This window comes from Pholcus phalangioides, unplaced genomic scaffold (assembly GCF_987345545.1).
Source record: "Pholcus phalangioides strain wild (caught in Gottingen) unplaced genomic scaffold, Ppha-v1.0 ptg000012l_1, whole genome shotgun sequence".
NCBI classification, from domain to species: domain Eukaryota; kingdom Metazoa; phylum Arthropoda; class Arachnida; order Araneae; family Pholcidae; genus Pholcus; species Pholcus phalangioides.
This window is the reverse complement of record NW_028301605.1, coordinates 13,270,574-13,295,731: the sequence shown is the minus strand read 5'-3', so window position 1 is coordinate 13,295,731 and position 25,158 is coordinate 13,270,574. Positions and strand designations below refer to the sequence as shown.

Sequence of the window (25,158 nt, the reverse complement as noted above, 5' to 3'; positions counted from 1 at the left end):
TTTTACGTATCGCTTGAGTGCCCCGCGACCCTTTATCGTCTTGGACCACCCGGGGGCAGCCCATGGGGCCTCAAGAGTAGGAAGGACGTCATAAAAATGAGATCTGATCAAAATTTTTGAAAGCATATAAATTTGTATGGTTAGCCAGGTAAGGGTCTCAGAAAACGCACTTGCCCGGAGGCCGCATTATGCCCTTAATACGGCCCTGCCGAGGCTCGTTTTCAAACCAATGAAGTGGCCCCCACACTCTCGTAAAGGTTGAGCACCCTCGACCTAGACCAATGATTCCCAACGTGGGCGTTAACGCCCCCTGGGGGCGATGGAATATTCCAGGAGGCGGTTGAAGCTGTAGTTATAACATAGGATACTATGGGTTAGATTGCTTTGGGGACGATGGGAAAAAAATTTCTGAAGAAGGGGCCGATGGGACAAAAAGGTTGGGAAACTATGACCTACACCAGTGATTCCCAACGTGGGCGTCAACGCCCCCCTTGGGGCGATTTAATGTTCCAGGGAAGCGATAGAAGCTATGGGTATAACATAGGATCGTATGGGTGAGATTGCGTTGGGGGCGATGGGAGAAAAAAATTTCTGAAGAAGGGGGGGCGATGAGGCAAAAAAGTTTGGGGAAACTATGACCTAGACCAGTGATTCACAACGTGGGCGTTAACGCCCCCTTGGGGGTGGGGGAATGTTCCGGGGGCGGTAGAAGCTACAGGTATAACATAGGATCCTATGGGTGAGATTGCGTTGAGGGGCGATGGGAGAAACAAATTTCTGAAGAAGGGGGCAATGGGGCAAAAAGAAAAAGTTGGGAAACTATGACCTAGACCAGTGATTCCCAACGTGGGCGTTAACGTCCCCATGGAAGCGACGGAATGATCCGGGGGGGGGGGGGAGCGGTAGAAGCTACGGGTATAACATAGGATCCTATGGGTGAGATTGCTTTAAGGGGCGATGGGAGATAAAAATTTCTGAAGAATAGGAGGGAGATGGGACAAAAAGGTTGGGGAACTATGACCTAGACGGACCATTTTGGGCACGACCAACAAATAATCAAGCCAGCTCCTGTGTAAAATTCGATTATACGAAAATTATAAACAAAATATTTATTAGGAGGAGAAAAATACTCTATAGGTTAATAATAGGAGGAACTGTTATTATTATCATCTTCCAGTACGTGCTGGAACGTATAAAAAATGTAAATTACATAAAAGGTATATAAAAAGTTTAAGAGATAAGGTGAGATAAGGAGAGAGAGAGAGGAGGCCCGGATGAGTGATGTCTTCCTGGGTAAGTGCTAAGCCCTGCTGACAGGTTATGAACTCCTATTACTTACAACTTAGGGAGATGGGTGGTACCTTTTTCTCAAGACATAGCAAAAATGTACGTGTCCTCAATACCTTATGAGGAGCCAAAAAAGAACTTGTGCGAACAACTTTCACTAAAGACATGGCGCCGCACCTCCTTTCGTTCTGGCTACCCCCCGCTCTTAAGAGTTTTATTTGGTGCGCTTATAGAAGCGGGAATGAGTTTCGCATATTTTTCGAGTTACGTTGTTATAATCTAACTCGAGGTTGGATGTGGAAGAAACAACTTCTACCTCACAGATGACGAGTAATTTGCCTCGCCCATGGAAATACTCGGCTTTATATGCGTGTTGTTGTTGTTTTTCCTTGCTTAGTACGAGAGCTTGTTTAATGGAATGGGGCTGATTATAGATGGATCGATCGAACGTGATTCAAAAAATGTCGAAGAGTTTTAAAATTCAAAAGTTTCAATTTTCAAAATTCGAAATGGTTTGGGAACGAGTCTCGGCAGGGCCGTCTTTAAGGGCATCATGCGCCCCCGGGCCAAGTGAGCTTTCTGATGATGCCCTACCTGGCTAAACATGCTTACCTACAAATTTATATGCTTTCAAAAATTTCGATCAGATCTCGTTTTTAGGACGCCCTCCCTACTCTTGAGGGCCCCTGGGCTGCGCTCGGGTGGTCCAAGAAGATAAAGGGTCGCGGGGATGCAAATGTTATTAATCAATTTCGATCATGGTATGAAGGAAAAGTATTGTACGATACGACTTTTATGTGTGTGTGTGTGCTCGCGCGCATCAAATTGTTGTCAACTATACCGTCGGAGGGGGTGTTGTTAAACATGCAGGTGGCCACTTCAATGGTTTGAAACGTGTCGCGGGGGCCGCTTGAGTGATGTGAAAGAGCACCGTATGTCACTTAGTCACTTAGGGGTCATTCAAGTATTACGTCAGCATCGGGGGGGGTTCGGATTTGCTGACTTTTGATGACGGGGGGGGGGGGGGGTTGAAGGCTGCTTACGTCATCAACCACCCCTTTTTGTAGATATGAAATATTCTAAGCTGCTGACAAGGGGGGGGGGGGGTCATAAATGGCTGAAAATCAGCTTACGTAATACTTGAATGGTCCCTTTACGTGATCTGTGAACATGTCGCGAGTCGCTTAAATGCTGAGGCATCATAGGCCTCGGGCCAAGAGATTTTCCAGGGCTGGGACCTTATCCCCAGACCAGACTTTCAGGCCTCCCCCCCCCCCCCCGTATGATGAATTCATAACGTGAAAGAACAAAATATGATAAGAATCATCCCGGGTCCCAGGGCTGAAACCCCTACCTGGAGCTCCTAGAAATGCCCAATTAACAATATTCATGTTGACTCTTGAAAATTGTTACTAAATTTCATTATCATGAGGGGGGGGGGGGCCTTCCTTCTGTACTTGAGGCCACCGGGTCGTGTCCTGGTTAAGAGACGGCACTAAGGAGGCGACCCCACTAAGAGATGGCGCTGCAACTCCTTTCTTTCTCCCTCACACCTCTTAGTTTATGTGGGCTTATTATACTTATATAAGTATCACAAATTTTTGAATTACAGTCGAATCCCGTTTTAACGAATACCGTTACAGCGAAAATCTTTGTTTTAACGAACACTTTTCTAATCCCCCAGATAACTTTACATGGGAACAATTATTCCTTTATAACGAAATTTCGTTATAACGATAAAGAGTGGCTGATTAGATGGATCGATCGAACATGATTCAGAAATGCCTAAGAGTTTCAAAATTTGCGATACAACTTTTTGTGTGTGTTTTTCTGGTGTATCAAAGTGTTGTCAAACTAAATCGGGGGGTGTTAATTAAACATTTAGGAGAGTGCGGCCACTTCATAGGTTTCAAAACGTGTCGCCGGCCACTTAAATATAATATAAAAGAGCATCGTATGTCACGTGACCTGTGAATGTGTCACGGGTCGCTTAAATGCAGAGTCGTCTCAAGAGCATCATAGGTCCCGGACAAAGAAATTTTTCCGAGGTCCCATAGGGCCACACATCCTATAGCAGGGTCCTAGGCTGGGATCTTTTGCGGGTTGCGGGGGCCCTTCAGACCAGACTTTCACGGGCCCCCTTATGATGAATTCATATCGTGAAGGAACACAAAAAATTATGAGAATCGTCCCGGGTGCTGGGGCTGAAGCCCAGTCAGCCCTACCTGGCTTGGAAATACCCAATTAACAATATTCATGAAAATTGTTACTAGATCTCATCATCGTGAGGGCCCCCTCCCCCCTGTACTTGACGCCACCAGGTCGTGTCCTGGTTAAGACGGAACTAAGGAGGCTTCACCAAGATGGCGCTACACCTCCTCCCCCCCCCCCCAACTAGTTTATTTGGGAACTAGTTTATTTATAGAAACGGGAATGAGTTTCGCATATTTTCGAGTTATGCTGTTATAACCTAACTTGAGGTTGATGCAGATCGTAACTAGGCAGGTGCAACAGGTTCGAATGCAAGCCGATCCCCCCCATTAAAAAGTCTCGCCGCAGAGAGCAACAGGCCCACAATGGTAAAATCGTCAAACTTTATACTTCACTCATTGTTCGAAAAATATGTGGTAGATGGCAGCACTACACATAACAAGCATTACACAGCACAGATACAAACTTCACGTCAGGTTTCACTACACGTAAGCGCACATTCCAACATGTACCAATTCGTTAGAGGTTCCGCAGAGGAATATGGAAAAGGTGCATGTGTGGTTTAGTAGTAGTAGTAGGGACAACAGGTGCACCCACACAGGGCCCAAGAATGGCCAGAAGGGACCAAAATGTAAGTTCTTGCACAGGGCATAGGAATGGCTAGTTACCGCACTGGGTTGAGGGAAGACCTTTTTACACATGCGGGTTGGGTCGCGCTAGGGAGCGGGTTGAGGGAAGAAACGACTTCTACTTCATATAATGAGCAATTCGCCTCGCCCAAGGAAAACTCGGTCTTATATACGCGTTGTTGGTTTATCACACCTATATCTGTGTGTGCGTGCGTGCGTGTGTGAATATGCCTTGAAATATGCCGTGGGAACCTAACAATATGCCATAATATTATTAGGTTGACCATATTTCCTCGAAGAAATTACGGGAAATCACCAATCATTGTCAAAAATGGATGACCAAGGCACACAAATAAACCACTAGTTGCTGCTAATATCGCTGAAAAAATTGTCTATCATTGCCAAAAAAAAATGATGCCAAAAGTAAATAAAAATATCAGTTATTGTACACCCACGCTGAGTTGGCCTCTGGCTACTTCACGAAACGTCACGATTGGCGATACCATTCATCTTCTTTCGGTAAAAAGGTCGCAGGGAAAAGGAGCAGATTGGTATTTTCCGTTGGCGTTTTTGGCGGTATTTTAGAGAGTTCCCCCCCCCACTTTTCCCCCCTCCTTCAAAAATGAACCCTACCTTCGCGCGTCAAGGTCATTCAGACGCCAACTCAGTATGGGCATGCAATACCTATTGCTAATATCGTCGAAAAAATCCCCAATGTGGGACATGAAACTAGTGAAGAGTGAGCTTGGGGGGGGGGGGGGGAATTCCCTCTTCTTTGTTCTGCTGAAATATGCAGCTTATACATATTTATGTGTATATAATGCTCAAAAATATATTCTTTCATTTATTCTAGAATTATTTCTCTCATTTATTCCTCAAGAATTACTTCTCTCATTTATTCCTCAAGAATTACTTCTCTCATCATATTCTTCATCAGTTTCGAAATTACTTCTTTCATTTAATCTATAATTGGTCGTTTTCCAATGTTTCCAACACCGTTTTCTGAAAATAATCGGACAAGAAGCTCCGACTGCCTAATGTGACCGCGGGTCATGCTTTGAAGATCCCCCCCCCTGGCTTAAAGGGTTAAGCAAATATCACGCAAATAAAAAATACTACAATTATTTTCTCCCGGGGGGGGGGGGAATACGTCTCAGATATCACCTGCATGAGAACCTGATTCTTTGAAGTGAAATAATAACTCAATAACTTGAGAAATAAGAATTTTTTTTCTAGGAATGAATTTTATTCTTACAGTCAGAAATGAGATAATGACGGCGTTGGCTTATAAAAGGAAAAATTCCATCTATTTTTTTTTATGTTCGATGTTTTGTGAATATTTGCAATATTTTCAATCTGGGGAAAAAAAAAATGTTTTCTCTTCTTTCTCAACGCTTCGGGGTTAAAATAATAATTTTATCCCGGATAATATAATCAATTTTAAAAGAGGATACTGAGGGAATTGTTTAATGGAAAAAAAATGGGTTTAAGGCCTGTTTAAAAATATCGTTCATGAGCCGGTATTATCAATCTGAACTGATAATATATTACTAATCTAAATTGATAATACGCCGTGTTTGTTGAACTACAGGAATATATCGATAAATCCCTTTTTTATGGGTTACATCGATTAACTGAAACTAGATACTTTAAGTTGATGACATTCGTTGATGGAGTTTATAGGAAAATTAATTTATTAATTGGAAATCTCTATACGCCAAATTGGTGGCCATAATTTTTGCAGGGAGCTTTTTGTGGGGCTCAAAGAGTGAAACATTGAAGAGAATTTTGTATATTAATCTTAATGCTTGCAGATAAACAACGATTCTGATATGCCATTGAATATTGGAATGTACCAAGACCTCCTTGGTACTATATATGGAATGTTAGGTGGACCCCGCGGCATAGGTGCAACTAATATTCCGCGTGAGCTAAGTTGATTTTTAAAATTGCTGTATGGTAGTGCTCGAGGCCTCTGCAACTATCACTTCCAATACGGAAACCAGATGGCAACACTTCCCCAAGACGAACCGCGCATAAGTCGAACATCATAACGTTGCATTCGTGATGTGCATGTGCGGTGGAGAAGTAGTGGTACATTTTAAATAGCAGCATAAGATTGAACCATTGATATTGTCAGTTTCATCTTCACAAGATAGATGGCAACCCCTGAATATATTCAGGAAAAATTTCCATAAATACAGATCCATAATAATTAACATCAATCCTGTCACCTCTTTCGAGGTAAAACGGGATCTACTTGCCTCAGACCAAGGCTGTGTACGGTCAGTAAGTAAGATTCCTCGGAACAGTCGCGTAAACATCAAAGGTTACGCGTAAACTAAAAAACTGACCTACGTTGCATATGAAGTATATTATTATTTATGGGCAAAACAGCCAGCAATGAAGGGCCGGGGCTTGAACTTTCACACACTTGTCATCCCAACAGCCAATAGTGAAGGTCAAAGCGACCCCCAATCTTGCACATGCCCCGTTCACATGTGCAAGATTGAGGGTCGCTTTGGTGATAATTACCGGCATGACAACTTTTTTCCCCTCGTAGGGAAGAAAAAGGTGGGAGAGAAGCCCATCTTTCTTGGGGTGGATTGGTGGTCGACACCGACCTTCTCTCCCATAATCCTTTGCGTCGCGAAAACTAGTATAAGCCATGGAGGTATTACCTCTACCTCCTTTTGTCATCTCCACCCCATAATACCTCCATGGTATAATCTCCTTCGTCAGCGATCTTGAATCAGTCACTTCCGTTCAACATACGTAACCAGTGACGACTTCCGGAAAGAAGAGGGGGGAGGGGGGGATTACCGGCATAAACTTAACGGCATGTGAATGGTTTGTAGCGAAAATCCCCGTTACCGGGAACTTCCCGGGATGTTTTATTGCACATGTGAACGGGGCTTTACATGTGCCCGTAGTAGGGACCTACATCCCCACACCAAATGAAGGTCCTTGGCTCTAAGAAGGTTTTCCTCGGCACAAGGTTCGTTCCATACCCGATGAAGTTAGGTGAAACGCAACTCCACAAATAATCTTTCCGTCTTTACTCATTCCGGGCTATACATAGTCCACTTATGTATTTTTTTTTCAATCACTTCTCCATTTGTCATATATTGCATTAGCCATTGAAGAATAAATAATGGATCAAATCACACAATATGGATAATAATAACAATAATAGTCACTAATCACTCGCCAAAAAAAAAAGGACCGACCAAATAAAAAAAAAGAGAACCGGGACTCGTCATAAATCACTCGGAGAAATACTGTCAAGGAAATTATATCCCCCTCTGGCCATTGTAAATTCGTCTAGACACTCTAGACATTTCTTTTCCGTAATGAATCGATTCCATGTTGATATGGTGGACATGTTGTTACCATTCCGGAAATAAAATACAACGAAATATATCAAAGGAACACACCACTTATCCACTTTTCCTTCATACCATGGTGGAAATTGATTAATAACATTTGCTGATTCTAATATTATCGTACGGTCGATGGCTTTATAAAGAACTTTCTACATTGGGGTGAATTAATTATATAACCTAGTTACGACGAAATGTTTCCTAACATGTGGTTGGTTTTTAAGGGATATTCGCTGAGAAGAGTTTATACGGAATGTGTGCTGCTAATAAGGAGCAGAGGCAAAATAAGACGTGTCTGCACCGGGTGACAAAGTAAGAAGTTGCATTCCCTGAGAGTAAGTGACTCAGATCAAGTGCCACATAATTAGACAGAAAAGAATCGTGGGTAGAGTTCTGATTGAAATTGAAGATTATTTTAGAGGAGCATTTGCAATGTAGGAGTTCCCTACAACACAAATACCGTTTTATAAGGATTCTCTGAAACATATACAATACTGCGAGACTTCCGTAAGGGTAAAAAAGATTGGAAAACGTTGATCTAAACCAGGCATCTTCAACCTGTTGCCCGCGAGCACCACGGTGCTTCCTGAAGCACCCAGAGTGTTCGATGCTCGTGTCCGATTTCGTGCTCGCGGGCACTTTATCGACGTCTCAACAAAATTCCTTAGGGGCCGTTTAAGCATTACGTAAGCAAATTTTTAGCCATTTTTGACCCACCCCCCTTGTCAGCAAAAATCAGCAAACGCTGACCCCCCCCCTTATCAGCAAAATTTCGTCATCAGCTCTGCCCTTGTGAATCCTAACTCATATTTTCATAAAGGGTGGTTGATGACGTTAGCATTATCCAAACCCCCCCCCCTCCCCCCTTGTCATCAAAAGTCAGCAAATCGGAACCCCCCCATCGATGATGACGTAATACTTGAACGGCCCCTTATACAAATTGCATTCAAGGATTAAAATCATCCTTATTTTTCCATGCATACGTACGTCAAACTTGCCGTAAGGGTTCTCTTCTTTTGATGATGGGTACTGGCAGTGCTCGCGACTAGAAAAAGATTGAAGATGACCTCTGATCTGAAACCAGTATTTTTCAACCGCTGGTCCGCGGACTGGTGCCGGTTTTTGAGAATTTCTTGCCAGTCCGCAAGACATTTTGCCGCTACGTAATTTTACATTTACGACGTTTCAAATATCATACTGAATATTGTTTGAATGACTATTCCATATTTTGGGGGTGAAAATAAATTGAACACACACATGTGACTCCTAACCAGTGTAACATGGTAAGTTTGGATAGCGCTTAAAACATCGTGTGTCTGAAGATTGATGAAAGGTGCTAGAAAAAATACGCTTTTAAAACTTTAATATTTTCAATGGTGCAGAGTGAACGCTGAAACTTACTTCGGTTAACATATATTAACGTATTTTGATATTGTTACTTTATTTTGTATTAGGATACTACGAAGTAAATCTCTCGTAATTTCAATTCCCGATTGTCTCGTCGTAATATACGCGCCAACATTAATTAAGGATGTTTCATCAGAAATGAACAAAAAAAAAAGACCCATAATAATACGGAAGACCTATATATGCTTCAAAATTAGTGTAAATATTTTATTCCGTTATTATAGTTGATATCTATGAAAACGCAGTGAAATATCGATGATTATGAGTTTGAAAAGAAAAATCGAATTTAACAAACTTTCAGTTTATCGCTGATCGTTAGTCTGTTAAATCGAGGGTGTACTATTACCTGAGATACTTGTTGGGTGCTGTAAATGATTTCTCTTTCTACATTCTTTAACTTACTCGCCCTTTCATGTCACCTGTGGTTTTCACTCGGGAATAAGACGGAAAATTTATTTTTTGCCAGTCCACAAATTATCTCCCCTATTTGCTTATTTTTTGCCAGTACTCAAATTATTTCTCCTATTTGCTTATTTTTCGGCAGTCCTCAAAAATTGTTTCACCCTGTTCGCTTATTTTATTTATTTATTTTTTTTTTTTTTTTTTGCCTGTCCCCAAATTATTTCCACTATTCACTTATTTTTTGCCAGTCATCAATTTGTTTCCCCTATTCGTTTTTTTTTAAATTTTTTGCCAGTACTCAAATTATTTCCCTATTCACTTATTTTATGGCACCTCCTCAAATTATTTCCCCTATTCGCTTATTTTGTGCCAGTCCACAAATTATTTCCCCTATTCGCTTATTTTTGGCAGTCCTCAAATTGTTTCCCCCGTTCGTTTATTTTTTTGCCAGTCCTCAAATTATTTCGCCCATTCGCTTATTTTTTGCCAGTCCACAAATTATTTCTCCTATTTGCTTATTTTTCGGCAGTCCTCAAAAATTGTTTCACCCTGTTCGCTTATTTTATTTATTTATTTATTTTTTTTTTTTTGCCTGTCCCCAAATTATTTCCACTATTCACTTATTTTTTGCCAGTCATCAATTTGTTTCCCCTATTCGTTTTTTTTTAAATTTTTTGCCAGTACTCAAATTATTTCCCTATTCACTTATTTTATGGCACCTCCTCAAATTATTTCCCCTATTCGCTTATTTTTGGCAGTCCTCAAATTGTTTCCCCCGTTCGTTTATTTTTTTTTCCAGTCCTCAAATTATTTCGCCCATTCGCTTATTTTTTGCCAGTCCACAAATTATTTCCCCTATTCGCTTATTTTTTGCCTGTCCTCAAATTATTTCCCCTATTCGCTTATTTTGTGCCAGTCCACAAATTATTTCCCCTATTCGCTTATTTTTGGCAGTCCTCAAATTGTTTCCCCCGTTCGTTTATTTTTTTTGCCAGTCCTCAAATTATTTCCCCTATTCGCTTATTTTTTGCCAGTCCTCAAATTATTTCCCCTATTCGCTTATTTTTGGCAATCCTCAAATTGTTTCCCCCGTTCGTTTATTTTTTTTGCCAGTCCTCAAATTATTTCCCCTATTCGCTTATTTTTGGCAATCCTCAAATTGTTTCCCCCGTTCGTTTATTTTTTTTGCCAGTCCTCAAATTATTTCCCCTATTCGCTTATTTTTAGCAGTCCTCAAATTGTTCCCCCGTTCGTTTATTTTTTTGCCAGTCCTCAAATTATTTCCCTCATTCGCTTATTTTTTGCGAGTCCACAAATTATTTCCCCTATTCGCCTATTTTTTTGCCAGTCCTCAAATTGTTTCCCCTATTTGTTTTTTTTTTTGCCAGTCCTCAAATTATTTCTCCCTATTTGCTTATTTTTGCCAGTCCTCAAATTGTTTCCCCTTGTTCGCTTATTTTTTTTTTGTTCGTCCCCAAATTATTTCCACTATTCGTTTATGTTTTGGCAGTCCTAAAATTGCTTCCCCTATTTGTTTTTTTTTTTTGCCAGTACTCAAATTATTTCCACTGTTCGCTTATTTTTTGCTAGTCCCCAAATTATTTCCACTATTCGCTTTTTTTTTGGCAGTCCTCAAATTATTTCCCCTATTCGCTTATTTTTGGCAATCCTCAAATTGTTTCCCCCGTTCGTTTATTTTTTTTGCCAGTCCTCAAATTATTTCCCCTATTCGCTTATTTTGTGCCAGTCCACAAATTATTTCCCCTATTCGCTTATTTTTGGCAGTCCTCAAATTGTTTCCCCCGTTCGTTTATTTTTTTTGCCAGTCCTCAAATTATTTCCCCTATTCGCTTATTTTTTGCCAGTCCTCAAATTATTTCCCCTAATCGCTTATTTTTGGCAATCCTCAAATTGTTTCCCCCGTTCGTTTATTTTTTGCGAGTCCACAAATTATTTCCCCTATTCGCTTATTTTTTGCCAGTCCTCGAGTTATTTCCCCTATTCGCCTATTTTTTTGCCAGTCCTCAAATTATTTCCCCTATTTGCTTATTTTTTGCCAGTCCACAAATTATTTCCCCTATTCGTTTATGTTTTGGCAGTCCTCAAATTGTTTCCCCTATTTGTTTTTTTTTTTTGCCAGTCCTCAAATTATTTCTCCCTATTTGCTTATTTTTGCCAGTCCTCAAATTGTTTCCCCTTGTTCGCTTATTTTTTTTTTTTTTTGTTCGTCCCCAAATTATTTCCACTATTCGTTTATGTTTCGGCAGTCCTAAAATTGCTTCTCCTATTTGTTTTTTTTTTGCCAGTACTCAAATTATTTCCACTGTTCGCTTATTTTTTGCTAGTCCCCAAATTATTTCCCCTATTCGCTTATTTTTGGCAATCCTCAAATTGTTTCCCCCGTTCGTTTATTTTTTTTGCCAGTCCTCAAATTATTTCCCCTACTCGCTTATTTTTTGCCAGTCCTCAAATTATTTCCCCTATTCGTTTATTTTTGGCAATCCTCAAATTGTTTCCCCCGTTCGTTTATTTTTTTTGCCAGTCCTCAAATTATTTCCCCTATTCGCTTATTTTTGCCAGTCCTCAAATTGTTTCCCCTTGTTCGCTTATTATTTTTTTTTGTTCGTCCCCAAATTATTTCCACTATTCGTTTATGTTTTGGCAGTCCTAAAATTGCTTCCCCTATTTGTTTTGTTTTTTTTGCCAGTACTCAAATTATTTCCACTGTTCGCTTATTTTTTGCTAGTCCTCAAATTATTTCCCCTAATCGCTTATTTTTGGCAATCCTCAAATTGTTTCCCCCGTTCGTTTATTTTTTTTGCCAGTCCTCAAATTATTTCCCCTATTCGCTTATTTTTTGCCAGTCCTCAAATTATTTCCCCTATTCGCTTATTTTTGGCAATCCTCAAATTGTTTCCCCCGTTCGTTTATTTTTTTTGCCAGTCCTCAAATTATTTCCCCTATTCGCTTATTTTTGGCAGTCCTCAAATTGTTCCCCCGTTCGTTTATTTTTTTGCCAGTCCTCAAATTATTTCCCTCATTCGCTTATTTTTTGCGAGTCCACAAATTATTTCCCCTATTCGCTTATTTTTTGCCAGTCCTCGAGTTATTTCCCCTATTTGCTTATTTTTTGCCAGTCCACAAATTATTTCCCCTATTCGTTTATGTTTTGGCAGTCCTCAAATTGTTTCCCCTATTTGTTTTTTTTTTGCCAGTCCTCAAATTATTTCTCCCTATTTGCTTATTTTTGCCAGTCCTCAAATTGTTTCCCCTTGTTCGCTTTTCTTTTTTTTTTGTTCGTCCCCAAATTATTTCCACTATTCGTTTATGTTTTGGCAGTCCTAAAATTGCTTCCCCTATTTGTTTTTTTTTTTTTTTTTGCCAGTACTCAAATTATTTCCACTGTTCGCTTATTTTTTGCTAGTCCCCAAATTATTTCCACTATTCGCTTTTTTTTTGGCAGTCCTCAAATTATTTCCCCTATTCGCTTATTTTTGGCAATCCTCAAATTGTTTCCCCCGTTCGTTTATTTTTTTTGCCAGTCCTCAAATTATTTCCCCTATTCGCTTATTTTTTGCCAGTCCTCAAATTATTTCCCCTATTCGCTTATTTTTGGCAATCCTCAAATTGTTTCCCCCGTTCGTTTATTTTTTTTGCCAGTCCTCAAATTATTTCCCCTATTCGCTTATTTTTGCCAGTCCTCAAATTGTTTCCCCTTGTTCGCTTATTTTTTTTTTTTTTGTTCGTCCCCAAATTATTTCCACTATTCGTTTATGTTTTGGCAGTCCTAAAATTGCTTCCCCTATTTGTTTTTTTTTTTTTTTTGCCAGTACTCAAATTATTTCCACTGTTCGCTTATTTTTTGCTAGTCCCCAAATTATTTCCACTATCCGCTTTTTTTTTGGCAGTCCTCAAATTATTTCCCCTATTCGCTTATTTTTGGCAGTCCTCAAATTGTTCCCCCGTTCGTTTATTTTTTTGCCAGTCCTCAAATTATTTCCCTCATTCGCTTATTTTTTGCGAGTCCACAAATTATTTCCCCTATTCGCTTATTTTTTGCCAGTCCTCGAATTATTTCCCCTATTCGCCTATTTTTTTGCCAGTCCTCAAATTATTTCCCCTATTTGCTTATTTTTTGCCAGTCCACAAATTATTTCCCCTATTCGTTTATGTTTTGGCAGTCCTCAAATTGTTTCCCCTATTTGTTTTTTTTTTTTGCCAGTCCTCAAATTATTTCTCCCTATTTGCTTATTTTTGCCACTCCTCAAATTGTTTCCCCTTGTTCGCTTTTTTTTTTTTTTGTTCGTCCCCAAATTATTTCCACTATTCGTTTATGTTTTGGCAGTCCTAAAATTGCTTCCCCTATTTGTTTTTTTTTTTTTTTTTTTTGCCAGTACTCAAATTATTTCCACTGTTCGCTTATTTTTTGCTAGTCCCCAAATTATTTCCACTATTCGCTTTTTTTTTGGCAGTCCTCAAATTATTTCCCCTATTCGCTTATTTTTGGCAATCCTCAAATTCAAGGAAACAGTTATTTTCCGGATATTATGCTGAGGTGAGCTCGGAAAGAAAAGTCATCACGTCTCCGCCGGGACTCGAACCCAGGCCCTCTTGCATACCGGGCAAGCATGCTACCATCTACACCACTGGAGACACATGAATCTGCCTTCCTAATTTCACGCACTGTGTCGTGAGGCGCTGAAGTAGAGGCATTAGTAGCCTCTCTTAACTTCAGGAAATGGCCCCCGGGTGGGACGGTTTAGAGAGATTTAGATGGCTTTTTTCTCAGCCAGAGATATCAAGGAAACAGTTATTTTCCGGATATTATGCTGAGGTGAGCTCGGAAAGAAAAGTCATCACGTCTCCGCCGGGACTCGAACCCAGGCCCTCTTGCATACCGGGCAAGCATGCTACCATCTACACCACTGGAGACACATGAATCTGCCTTCCTAATTTCACGCACTGTGTCGTGAGGCGCTGAAGTAGAGGCATTAGTAGCCTCTCTTAACTTCAGGAAATGGCCCCCGGGTGGGACGGTTTAGAGAGATTTAGATGGCTTTTTTCTCAGCCAGAGATATCAAGGAAACAGTTATTTTCCGGATATTATGCTGAGGTGAGCTCGGAAAGAAAAGTCATCACGTCTCCGCCGGGACTCGAACCCAGGCCCTCTTGCATACCGGGCAAGCATGCTACCATCTACACCACTGGAGACACATGAATCTGCCTTCCTAATTTCACGCACTGTGTCGTGAGGCGCTGAAGTAGAGGCATTAGTAGCCTCTCTTAACTTCAGGAAATGGCCCCCGGGTGGGACGGTTTAGAGAGATTTAGATGGCTTTTTTCTCAGCCAGAGATATCAAGGAAACAGTTATTTTCCGGATATTATGCTGAGGTGAGCTCGGAAAGAAAAGTCATCACGTCTCCGCCGGGACTCGAACCCAGGCCCTCTTGCATACCGGGCAAGCATGCTACCATCTACACCACTGGAGACACATGAATCTGCCTTCCTAATTTCACGCATTCCTTTTCTTTCCGAGCTCACCTCAGCATAATATCCGGAAAATAACTGTTTCCTTGATATCTCTGGCTGAGAAAAAAGCCATCTAAATCTCTCTAAACCGTCCCACCCGGGGGCCATTTCCTGAAGTTAAGAGAGGCTACTAATGCCTCTACTTCAGCGCCTCACGACACAGTGCGTGAAATTAGGAAGGCAGATTCACGTGTCTCCAGTGGTGTAGATGGTAGCATGCTTGCCCGGTATGCAAGAGGGCCTGGGTTCGAGTCCCGGCGGAGACGTGATGACTTTTCTTTCCGAGCTCACCTCAGCATAATATCCGGAAAATAACTGTTTCCTTGATATCTCTGGCTGAGAAAAAAGCCATCTAAATCTCTCTAAACCGTCCCACCCGGGGGCCATTTCCTGAAGTTAAGAGAGGCTACTAATGCCTCTACTTCAGCGCCTCACGACACAGTGCGTGAAATTAGGAAGGCAGATTCATGTGTCTCCAGTGGTGTAGATGGTAGCATGCTTGCCCGGTATGCAAGAGGGCCTGGGTTCGAGTCCCGGCGGAGACGTGATGACTTTTCTTTCCGAGCTCACCTCAGCATAATATCCGGAAAATAACTGTTTCCTTGATATCTCTGGCTGAGAAAAAAGCCATCTAAATCTCTCTAAACCGTCCCACCCGGGGGCCATTTCCTGAAGTTAAGAGAGGCTACTAATGCCTCTACTTCAGCGCCTCACGACACAGTGCGTGAAATTAGGAAGGCAGATTCATGTGTCTCCAGTGGTGTAGATGGTAGCATGCTTGCCCGGTATGCAAGAGGGCCTGGGTTCGAGTCCCGGCGGAGACGTGATGACTTTTCTTTCCGAGCTCACCTCAGCATAATATCCGGAAAATAACTGTTTCCTTGATATCTCTGGCTGAGAAAAAAGCCATCTAAATCTCTCTAATCCTCAAATTGTTTCCCCCGTTCGTTTATTTTTTTTGCCAGTCCTCAAATTATTTCCCCTATTCGCTTATTTTTTGCCAGTCCTCAAATTATTTCCCCTATTCGCTTATTTTTGGCAATCCTCAAATTGTTTCCCCCGTTCGTTTATTTTTTTTGCCAGTCCTCAAATTATTTCCCCTATTCGCTTATTTTTGCCAGTCCTCAAATTGTTTCCCCTTGTTCGCTTATTTTTTTTTTTTTTTGTTCGTCCCCAAATTATTTCCACTATTCGTTTATGTTTTGGCAGTCCTAAAATTGCTTCCCCTATTTGTTTTTTTTTTTTTTGCCAGTACTCAAATTATTTCCACTGTTCGCTTATTTTTTGCTAGTCCCCAAATTATTTCCACTATCCGCTTATTTTTTGCCAGTCCTCAAATTATTTCCCCTATTCGCTTATTTTTGGCAATCCTCAAATTGTTTCCCCCGTTCGTTTATTTTTTTTGCCAGTCCTCAAATTATTTCCCCTATTCGCTTATTTTTGGCAGTCCTCAAATTGTTCCCCCGTTCGTTTATTTTTTTGCCAGTCCTCAAATTATTTCCCTCATTCGCTTATTTTTTGCGAGTCCACAAATTATTTCCCCTATTCGCTTATTTTTTGCCAGTCCTCGAATTATTTCCCCTATTCGCCTATTTTTTTGCCAGTCCTCAAATTATTTCCCCTATTTGCTTATTTTTTGCCAGTCCACAAATTATTTCCCCTATTCGTTTATGTTTTGGCAGTCCTCAAATTGTTTCCCCTATTTGTTTTTTTTTTTTGCCAGTCCTCAAATTATTTCTCCCTATTTGCTTATTTTTGCCACTCCTCAAATTGTTTCCCCTTGTTCGCTTTTTTTTTTTTTTTGTTCGTCCCCAAATTATTTCCACTATTCGTTTATGTTTTGGCAGTCCTAAAATTGCTTCCCCTATTTGTTTTTTTTTTTTTTTTTTTGCCAGTACTCAAATTATTTCCACTGTTCGCTTATTTTTTGCTAGTCCCCAAATTATTTCCACTATTCGCTTTTTTTTTGGCAGTCCTCAAATTATTTCCCCTATTCGCTTATTTTTGGCAATCCTCAAATTGTTTCCCCCGTTCGTTTATTTTTTTTGCCAGTCCTCAAATTATTTCCCCTATTCGCTTATTTTTTGCCAGTCCTCAAATTATTTCCCCTATTCGCTTATTTTTGGCAATCCTCAAATTGTTTCCCCCGTTCGTTTATTTTTTTTGCCAGTCCTCAAATTATTTCCCCTATTCGCTTATTTTTGCCAGTCCTCAAATTGTTTCCCCTTGTTCGCTTATTTTTTTTTTTTTTTGTTCGTCCCCAAATTATTTCCACTATTCGTTTATGTTTTGGCAGTCCTAAAATTGCTTCCCCTATTTGTTTTTTTTTTTTTTGCCAGTACTCAAATTATTTCCACTGTTCGCTTATTTTTTGCTAGTCCCCAAATTATTTCCACTATCCGCTTATTTTTTGCCAGTCCTCAAATTATTTCCCCTATTCGCTTATTTTTGGCAATCCTCAAATTGTTTCCCCCGTTCGTTTATTTTTTTTGCCAGTCCTCAAATTATTTCCCCTATTCGCTTATTTTTGGCAGTCCTCAAATTGTTCCCCCGTTCGTTTATTTTTTTGCCAGTCCTCAAATTATTTCCCTCATTCGCTTATTTTTTGCGAGTCCACAAATTATTTCCCCTATTCGCTTATTTTTTGCCAGTCCTCGAATTATTTCCCCTATTCGCCTATTTTTTTGCCAGTCCTCAAATTATTTCCCCTATTTGCTTATTTTTTGCCAGTCCACAAATTATTTCCCCTATTCGTTTATGTTTTGGCAGTCCTCAAATTGTTTCCCCTATTTGTTTTTTTTTTTTTGCCAGTCCTCAAATTATTTCTCCCTATTTGCTTATTTTTGCCACTCCTCAAATTGTTTCCCCTTGTTCGCTTTTTTTTTTTTTTTGTTCGTCCCCAAATTATTTCCACTATTCGTTTATGTTTTGGCAGTCCTAAAATTGCTTCCCCTATTTGTTTTTTTTTTTTTTTTTTTGCCAGTACTCAAATTATTTCCACTGTTCGCTTATTTTTTGCTAGTCCCCAAATTATTTCCACTATTCGCTTTTTTTTTGGCAGTCCTCAAATTATTTCCCCTATTCGCTTATTTTTGGCAATCCTCAAATTGTTTCCCCCGTTCGTTTATTTTTTTTGCCAGTCCTCAAATTATTTCCCCTATTCGCTTATTTTTTGCCAGTCCTCAAATTATTTCCCCTATTCGCTTATTTTTGGCAATCCTCAAATTGTTTCCCCCGTTCGTTTATTTTTTTGCCAGTCCTCAAATTATTTCCCCTATTCGCTTATTTTTGGCAGTCCTCAAATTGTTCCCCCGTTCGTTTATTTTTTTGCCAGTCCTCAAATTATTTCCCTCATTCGCTTATTTTTTGCGAGTTCACAAATTATTTCCCCTATTCGCCTATTTTTTTGCCAGTCCTCAAATTATTTCCCCTATTTGCTTATTTTTTGCCAGTCCACAAATTATTTCCCCTATTCGTTTATGTTTTGGCAGTCCTCAAATTGTTTCCCCTATTTGTTTTTTTTTTTTGCCAGTCCTCAAATTATTTCTCCCTATTTGCTTATTTTTGCCAGTCCTCAAATTGTTTCCCCTTGTTCGCTTATTTTTTTTTTTGTTCGTCCCCAAATTATTTCCACTATTCGTTTATGTTTTGGCAGTCCTAAAATTGCTTCCCCTATTTGCTTTTTTTTTTTTGCCAGTACTCAAATTGCTTCCCCTATTTGTTTTTTTTTTTTTTTTTTTTTTGCCAGTACTCAAATTATTTCCACTGTTCGCTTATTTTTTGCTAGTCCCCAAATTATTTCCACTATTCGCTTTTTTTTTTGGCAGTCCTCAGATAGTTTCCCCCTATTGACTTATTTTTTTGTCAGTCCTCAAATTATCTTCCACATTTGCCACAGGTCCGCGAAATTTTTCAACACATTTCCACAGGTTCCGTAGCTGCAAAAAAAGGTTTAAGAACGCCGATCTCTAAACAGTACAACCGATTAGTCGAAGTTCACGTGCCACTGAACCCAAGAGACATATCGCGAAACTAAAAGTGAAAAATCAATCAATACTCTCCCATCCCACCCCACCCCCTCATTCATGACGTCGTTCACCCCCCGCTTTTACGGAATAGTTAATTAGTTAATTAATTAACTTCGCACCGTGATTTATTTCACTGGAAGCAACCGGGTCAGAATCGACATTTATTATATTGGATATCTCGGGAGAACGACCGGAATCCATCGATTAGAAAGCGGCACAGAACACATTTCTCGGTGAAGGAAATTGATTAATTTTCCATGCTTTGTCGGATGGCTAATATCTTCTTCTCCCTCTAGATGTAAGACGTTGCGGACCGAACATCTGCTTGATTCTCAGCTGCAGATGCAGTCCATATCATCCGCAAGATGGTTTAATTTATGAAAATAACATCCCCGAAATGATTCAGATAATCGTTGATATCAGAAATGCATTGAGGGATCCTTCGATAAAAGGTGAATTCACCTGGAAAAGAATAACATAAGGCAAGGGGGAGCAACCTTCAGGAGAGTGCGGGCCACTTCATTGGTTTGGAAACGTGTTGCAGGCCACTTGAGTGATATGAAACAACATCACGAATCACTGGCATGATCTGTACATATGCAACAAGTGCACTTGAACCATTCATGCTCAACAAGATGTGGCCCTCGTAGTCATCTGATGTGGCCCACGGCATCAGATAAAAGAAAAATATTGGACAAAGCGATTCACCTTTTCAGATAATTTGAGGACCCGCACACTTAAATGATCTACGGTGCAGTTTCACATCACTTAAGTGGCGTGCAGAACATTTCCAGATGACTCACGTGACCCGCGGCACATTTACAGATCACTTAAAGCACTCGCGGTGCAGTTTCATTTCACTTAAGTGGCCGCGACCCATTTCGAGATCATTTAAGTGACCCGTGACAAATTTAAGGATCACTTGAGCGTATCCCCAGAAAACTTAACTGACCCACAGCATAGTTTCATATCACCGAAGTGACCCGCAGCTCATTCCCAGATCATTTAAGTGACCCGAGTTCCAAATCAGTGTCCCGCGGCACCGGTCCAGATGACTTAAGTGACTTACCCCGGCACACTTGAATAACCGACGTTGCAGATAACTCATGGGGCCCACTTCACGTTTACAAATTACTCAAGGTGCCCGCGGCACAGTTACATATCCACACCCGTTCTACAATTTTAACAGTAAATAGCAATCCGCAAAAACAATGTAGTGACATGTGAGGTGACCATACGTCCCGTATTTGCCCGGACAGTCCCGGTTTTTTCCGTTTCTCTGGCTGTCCCGATTTTTTTTGCCAAAATGTCCCGGTTTTTCACGTATTTTCAACGAAGCCAACTTGACTTTTACTTATTCTTTAAATCAACGATTAAAATTATTTTCTCAACTCAGAAATCACATTACGATAATTACGATTACAAATAAGAATGTTATGTCTTATATTTATTAAGTTTTTTTTAATTCACTGCAATTTTAAGTGTTGCTTCATTTTCCTCGATTGGCGAGTTTTCTGTGATTTTAGCGCGAGTTGGCGACTTTTGGCATCGTTTTTGGCGATTATCGGCAATGTTCAGTATTTACCCGTATTTCGAAGCACCAATTTCACGTATTTTTCCTCGAGCAAATATGGTTAGCCTGGTGATTGGCACAATATTGGCACATTTCTATCATAAATTGATATCCCTTATTTCGAATCGCAATTTCCTGCATTCACTCCTCGAAGATGTATAATGGAATATAATTTTATTTGAACCCATATGAATATTAATGATATCAATTACAACGGGTGAAAAATTTCATCAAGTCTGCCTGCTGGACCCCCTCTGCTATTGTCGCAGATCACCTCTGGTCCACGAACTACAGGTTGAGAAATGCTGCTATAGAATAACGCCAACTTTTGGAATATTTTGTACAGTAATGCACATGTCTGGTATATCTAGAAATAAATATCGATAGAAATTTCAGTAAAAGTAATTAAAAATACGGCGCTTTGAAAAGTAGAATGATATATTTGCGTTTAATGGTCAAATACCATAACAAGGGCGGGCAGAGCTTACGTATCCGAAATAACATGGCGGGAATGAAATATGAATAAAGAAAAGGAATGGAATTAGCACGGAATGGGCATCATTCACATTTTAAATGAGACATACGGTTGGATTTTTTTTTTCCCCCCCTTTTCCATTTTTGCACGAATTTTAGAGGCAGCCGAACGAACGGCCATTAATCAGGAACAAAATGCTGGGTCTGGGTTTTTCCCGGACCGGTGATTGGTCTTTTGGAAATCGGGTTGGGGGGGGGGGGGAATATAATAATAATAATAATGAAAGAATGTTGGAATTTACGACAATTACTTAATTTACGTTCTATCATAAATTGTAGGACTGCTGCTGCTGTTGTAGTAAATCACGTGACGTGCGTTGGTTGTTTTCTGGGTGATAAAAGAGACGAAAAGCTGCGGTAATCGATGGTGATGATGATGATGATGATGAACAAAAAAAAAATTTACAGGTGGAAAATTTTTTCCTCTCAAGAATGTCATTCCGGATGCCACAGGTTCGTCTGTGACAATAGGGAAAATTACGCACAGGGTTAACGAAAATACCCTTCGTCATCTCTGTGGTGACCATACATCCCGTATTTTACACTTTCTCATCTCGAGGGCGATCATACGTCCCGTATTTTACAATTCCTCATCTATGGGGCGACCATACATCCCGTATTTTACACTTCCTCATCTCTCACCATAAGTCCCGTATTTTACACTTCCCCATCTATGGGGCGACCATACATCCCGTATTTTACACTTCCTCATCTCTCTCCATACATCCTGTATTTTACACTTCCTCATCTCGAGGGCGATCATACGTCCCGTATTTTACACTTCCTCATCTATGGGGCAACCATACATCCCGTATTTTACACTTCCTAATCTCTCACCATACGTCCCGTATTTTACACTTCCTCATCTCGAGGGCGATCATACGCCCCGTATTTTACAATTCCTCATCTATGGGGCGACCATACATCCCGTATTTTACACTTCCTCATCTCTCTCCATACATCCTGTATTTTACACTTCCTCATCTCGAGGGCGATCATACGTCCCGTATTTTACACTTCCTCATCTATGGGGCAACCATACATCCCGTATTTTACACTTCCTAATCTCTCACCATACGTCCCGTATTTTACACTTCCTCATCTCTAAAGTGACTATACGTCCCGTATTTCCCGGGATAGTTTTTCTGGTCGTCCCGACTTTTTGGCAAGAATGTCCCGGTTTTTCCCCGTTTTTTTACACGAAGCCTACTTGAATTTTCATTCTTTATTGAAGTCAAAGATTGAAATTACTTTTCAACTCATAAATTATATATTATGATAATTACGACTATAAATAAGAATGTTATTCTCCCACATTTGTCTTGGTGCACGTTCTATTTCTTGGCATTCATTTTAATCCACCCGCAAATTGCAGTAATGCTTCGTTTCCCGCCATTGTGATTTTTCCGTAATTTCAGCTATATTCGGCAATTTTGTTAACTTTTGGTGTCATTTTTGGTGATAATCGAAGATGTCCCGTATTTTGGAATCCCAATTTCCCATATTTCATCTCGAGGAAATATGGTCAGCCTGCACATCTCAAACGGCTCGAGAAGACATTCTTATGGCCAAAGCGCAATAAAATTTGGACCATAGAAGCTTCAAATAATGTGCACAACATTTTCAAACACAAGGTGCACAGAACACTGACTTTTCTGTACAGATGCTGATATTTTTGGAAAGAAAAAGGTTGATCTCTGCTTCTACGAAGAATACGCGCTCCCGTATGCAGGACGAGTGTGCTACCATTACGTCTATGAAACCAGATGAAAAATTTCTTCCCGGAGCGTATGTATGCTAAACGGCACCGCGCAATGGACGGTGACATCAATCCGCTGATTATTTCGGAAAATAGATGGCAGCACGATAACAAGCATAAGCGTAGAAACAAACTTCTCGTTAGGCTCGCAACACATGCACGCCGGAACTTAAAATGCGGAGACCTTTGAACTGCATAGGCTTCTTCCCCCCCCCCCCCCCTTGACATCAGGTATCCATCACTTTGGGCAGTGGTTCACAAATTTTTGACACCGCGACTCCCATGGTTCATCTGTGGCTCCCCACAATAGCTTAGGGGCCATTCAAGTATTACGTAAGCAGATTTTCAGCCATTTTTGACCCCCCCCCCTTCCTTGTTAGCAAAAGTCAGCAAAACACTGAACCCCCCCCCCCCCATCCCCCCGTCAGCAGCTTAGAATATTTCATATCTTCAAAAAGGGGTGGTTGATGACATAAGCAACCTTCAAACCCACCTCACCCCACCCTCCCTGTCATCAACAGTCAGCAAATCGGAAACCCCATCCCTCCCGATGCTTTGGTAGTACTTGAATGGCCCCTTAACAGATATTTTCACTTATAGAAAAACCACTTGAAAGCACAAATAGGTGCACAAATGAATATCTTTCTCCCCGATAAGAAGATAAGAGACTTGGTACAAAGTAGATTTCTCTTCTTTCACCCTCACCCTATCTGTTCCCTTTCACTCTTACATGTATGTAGTGGTAAGATACATCATATATGAGGGGGGGAAATCACTATATCAGGGAATAGAAAAAAACCAAGAGGGGGAGGGGGGAATAAGGTTACAACAAACGATGATGAGGAGAAAGGAAACCGAAAGAACATGTTTAAATTTATTCCACCGACGTTTGGATGCAATATTACGTCCTTCATCGTGAAGTGGTTAAAGCGGGCTCACAACCGCTAATGGATGCACCTGAATAAAGTGATATATCTGAGCCCCCTCCCTTCTGGTTGGAAATACTCACATAATAATTTGTATCAAAAATGCTCCTGATAAAAAGTTCACCAAATCCTATTATTCCGAGCCCCTCCCCCCGGGTGGACCCTGGCCCGTAAAAGGGCTGGGGCAACCAGAGTACTGCCTCGATGCCGTATGGATGGAGGAAGGGGGTGGCGGCTACTCAAAATCGACCGCTAAAATAGCCGGTGCTGTGCTCGAGACCAGTTTTTCCTCGGGTTGAAGCTGCCGGTCCGCATCCGGCGTGACTTTGTATATTGCGTAACCAAATTTACGTTTGAGACCCTTGTTAACCCCTCCCTTCCCCCCTTTTTCCCTCACAGCTGATTATTTTTTGACGGCTAATCATGTACCAGCACACCACAGGCTATTGCACCACTTAATACAATAAGTTCCACAAACACCCAGTTCCATAAGCGATAGACCTAATAACACACGCACGCGGGAAAGAAACATTTCATTAAGTACTAAAAAAAAAAAAAAATTATCGGATATTTTTCCCGGATTTTCCCCGGGTGAAGATAACGATCCCAAAAACAGTAACAATTTATCTATCCATAAATCGAACCACCCACCACTTTCCCCCCTCGCCCTCCCCCCCAAAAAAACCTAAAATGGGCGTTATTTTAATGAGGGAGGGGGGGGGGGCGAATGATATTAATAGATAAACGAGAAGGGTGGTGATAACACGAATATCGGAGCCTAGAAATAAAATACAAAAAAAAAAAAATTGTTGGCGCATATGAAATATATTTGGTGACGCCTTTTGTCTGAACACACGCCCTCCCCCTCCCCCCACATGCAAATTAAGATTGCTTTCGGGAGAGGGGGGGGGGCGAAAATATCGCATTCTTATAGATGGGTGTATGTGCCTGGTGGCATGCAATTTCTCTCTCTCACTCTGCCGCATGCACACAAATATTAATTCTCTCTTTCTCTCTCTCTCTCTTCACCTATTAATACAGTGGCGGTGGGAGAAACAAAAAAAAAAATGGTGAATTACGTGATCACCATTAACTGTTTCAATTAGAAAACCCGGTAGAATATTATTATTTTGTTTCAACCCCCCCGTCCTGAAAACAGAGGACCTCGGACTTGGTAAAAACCACGGTATAATTGATGAGATCCGGCAGCGCCCTGATGTTTTATGCATGCTTAATTCCATTTCCACTCTATTTTCGCCCCCTTTTTTCTTCTTTTTACCGTTGTTCTTATTACAATTATTATTATTTCGCCCCCCCCCTCTCTTATTTCTTATTCGTTGCATGTACCCCCCCCCCCCCCCGTTTTTATCTTTAGTTGCAGTGAAAATGGTATCAAATTGCTGGGTGGTTATTGTTATTAGATTATGAGAGAATCTTCAAAAAACGTATGGATGTTTATATTGTGTGTGTGTGTGTATATATATAACGC

At 40.6% G+C, this 25,158-nt stretch overlaps 7 non-coding genes across 7 annotated transcripts; 3 read left to right on the top strand and 4 right to left on the bottom strand.

The window, feature by feature from the left end:
• Positions 1–13,899: 13,899 nt before the first annotated feature.
• TRNAT-GGU (transfer RNA threonine (anticodon GGU)) lies at positions 13,900–13,973 on the bottom strand. The gene has a single exon. It is a non-coding gene; the product is annotated as a tRNA-Thr (tRNA).
• A 205-nt stretch (positions 13,974–14,178) lies between these two features.
• On the bottom strand, positions 14,179–14,252 carry TRNAT-GGU (transfer RNA threonine (anticodon GGU)). Its single transcript has one exon. It is a non-coding gene; the product is annotated as a tRNA-Thr (tRNA).
• Positions 14,253–14,457: 205 nt separating this feature from the next.
• On the bottom strand, positions 14,458–14,531 carry TRNAT-GGU (transfer RNA threonine (anticodon GGU)). Its single transcript has one exon. It is a non-coding gene; the product is annotated as a tRNA-Thr (tRNA).
• Positions 14,532–14,736: 205 nt separating this feature from the next.
• Positions 14,737–14,810, bottom strand: TRNAT-GGU (transfer RNA threonine (anticodon GGU)). The gene has a single exon. It is a non-coding gene; the product is annotated as a tRNA-Thr (tRNA).
• Positions 14,811–15,041: 231 nt separating this feature from the next.
• TRNAT-GGU (transfer RNA threonine (anticodon GGU)) lies at positions 15,042–15,115 on the top strand. The gene has a single exon. It is a non-coding gene; the product is annotated as a tRNA-Thr (tRNA).
• A 205-nt stretch (positions 15,116–15,320) lies between these two features.
• TRNAT-GGU (transfer RNA threonine (anticodon GGU)) lies at positions 15,321–15,394 on the top strand. The gene has a single exon. It is a non-coding gene; the product is annotated as a tRNA-Thr (tRNA).
• Positions 15,395–15,599: 205 nt separating this feature from the next.
• On the top strand, positions 15,600–15,673 carry TRNAT-GGU (transfer RNA threonine (anticodon GGU)). The gene has a single exon. It is a non-coding gene; the product is annotated as a tRNA-Thr (tRNA).
• Positions 15,674–25,158: the final 9,485 nt, after the last annotated feature.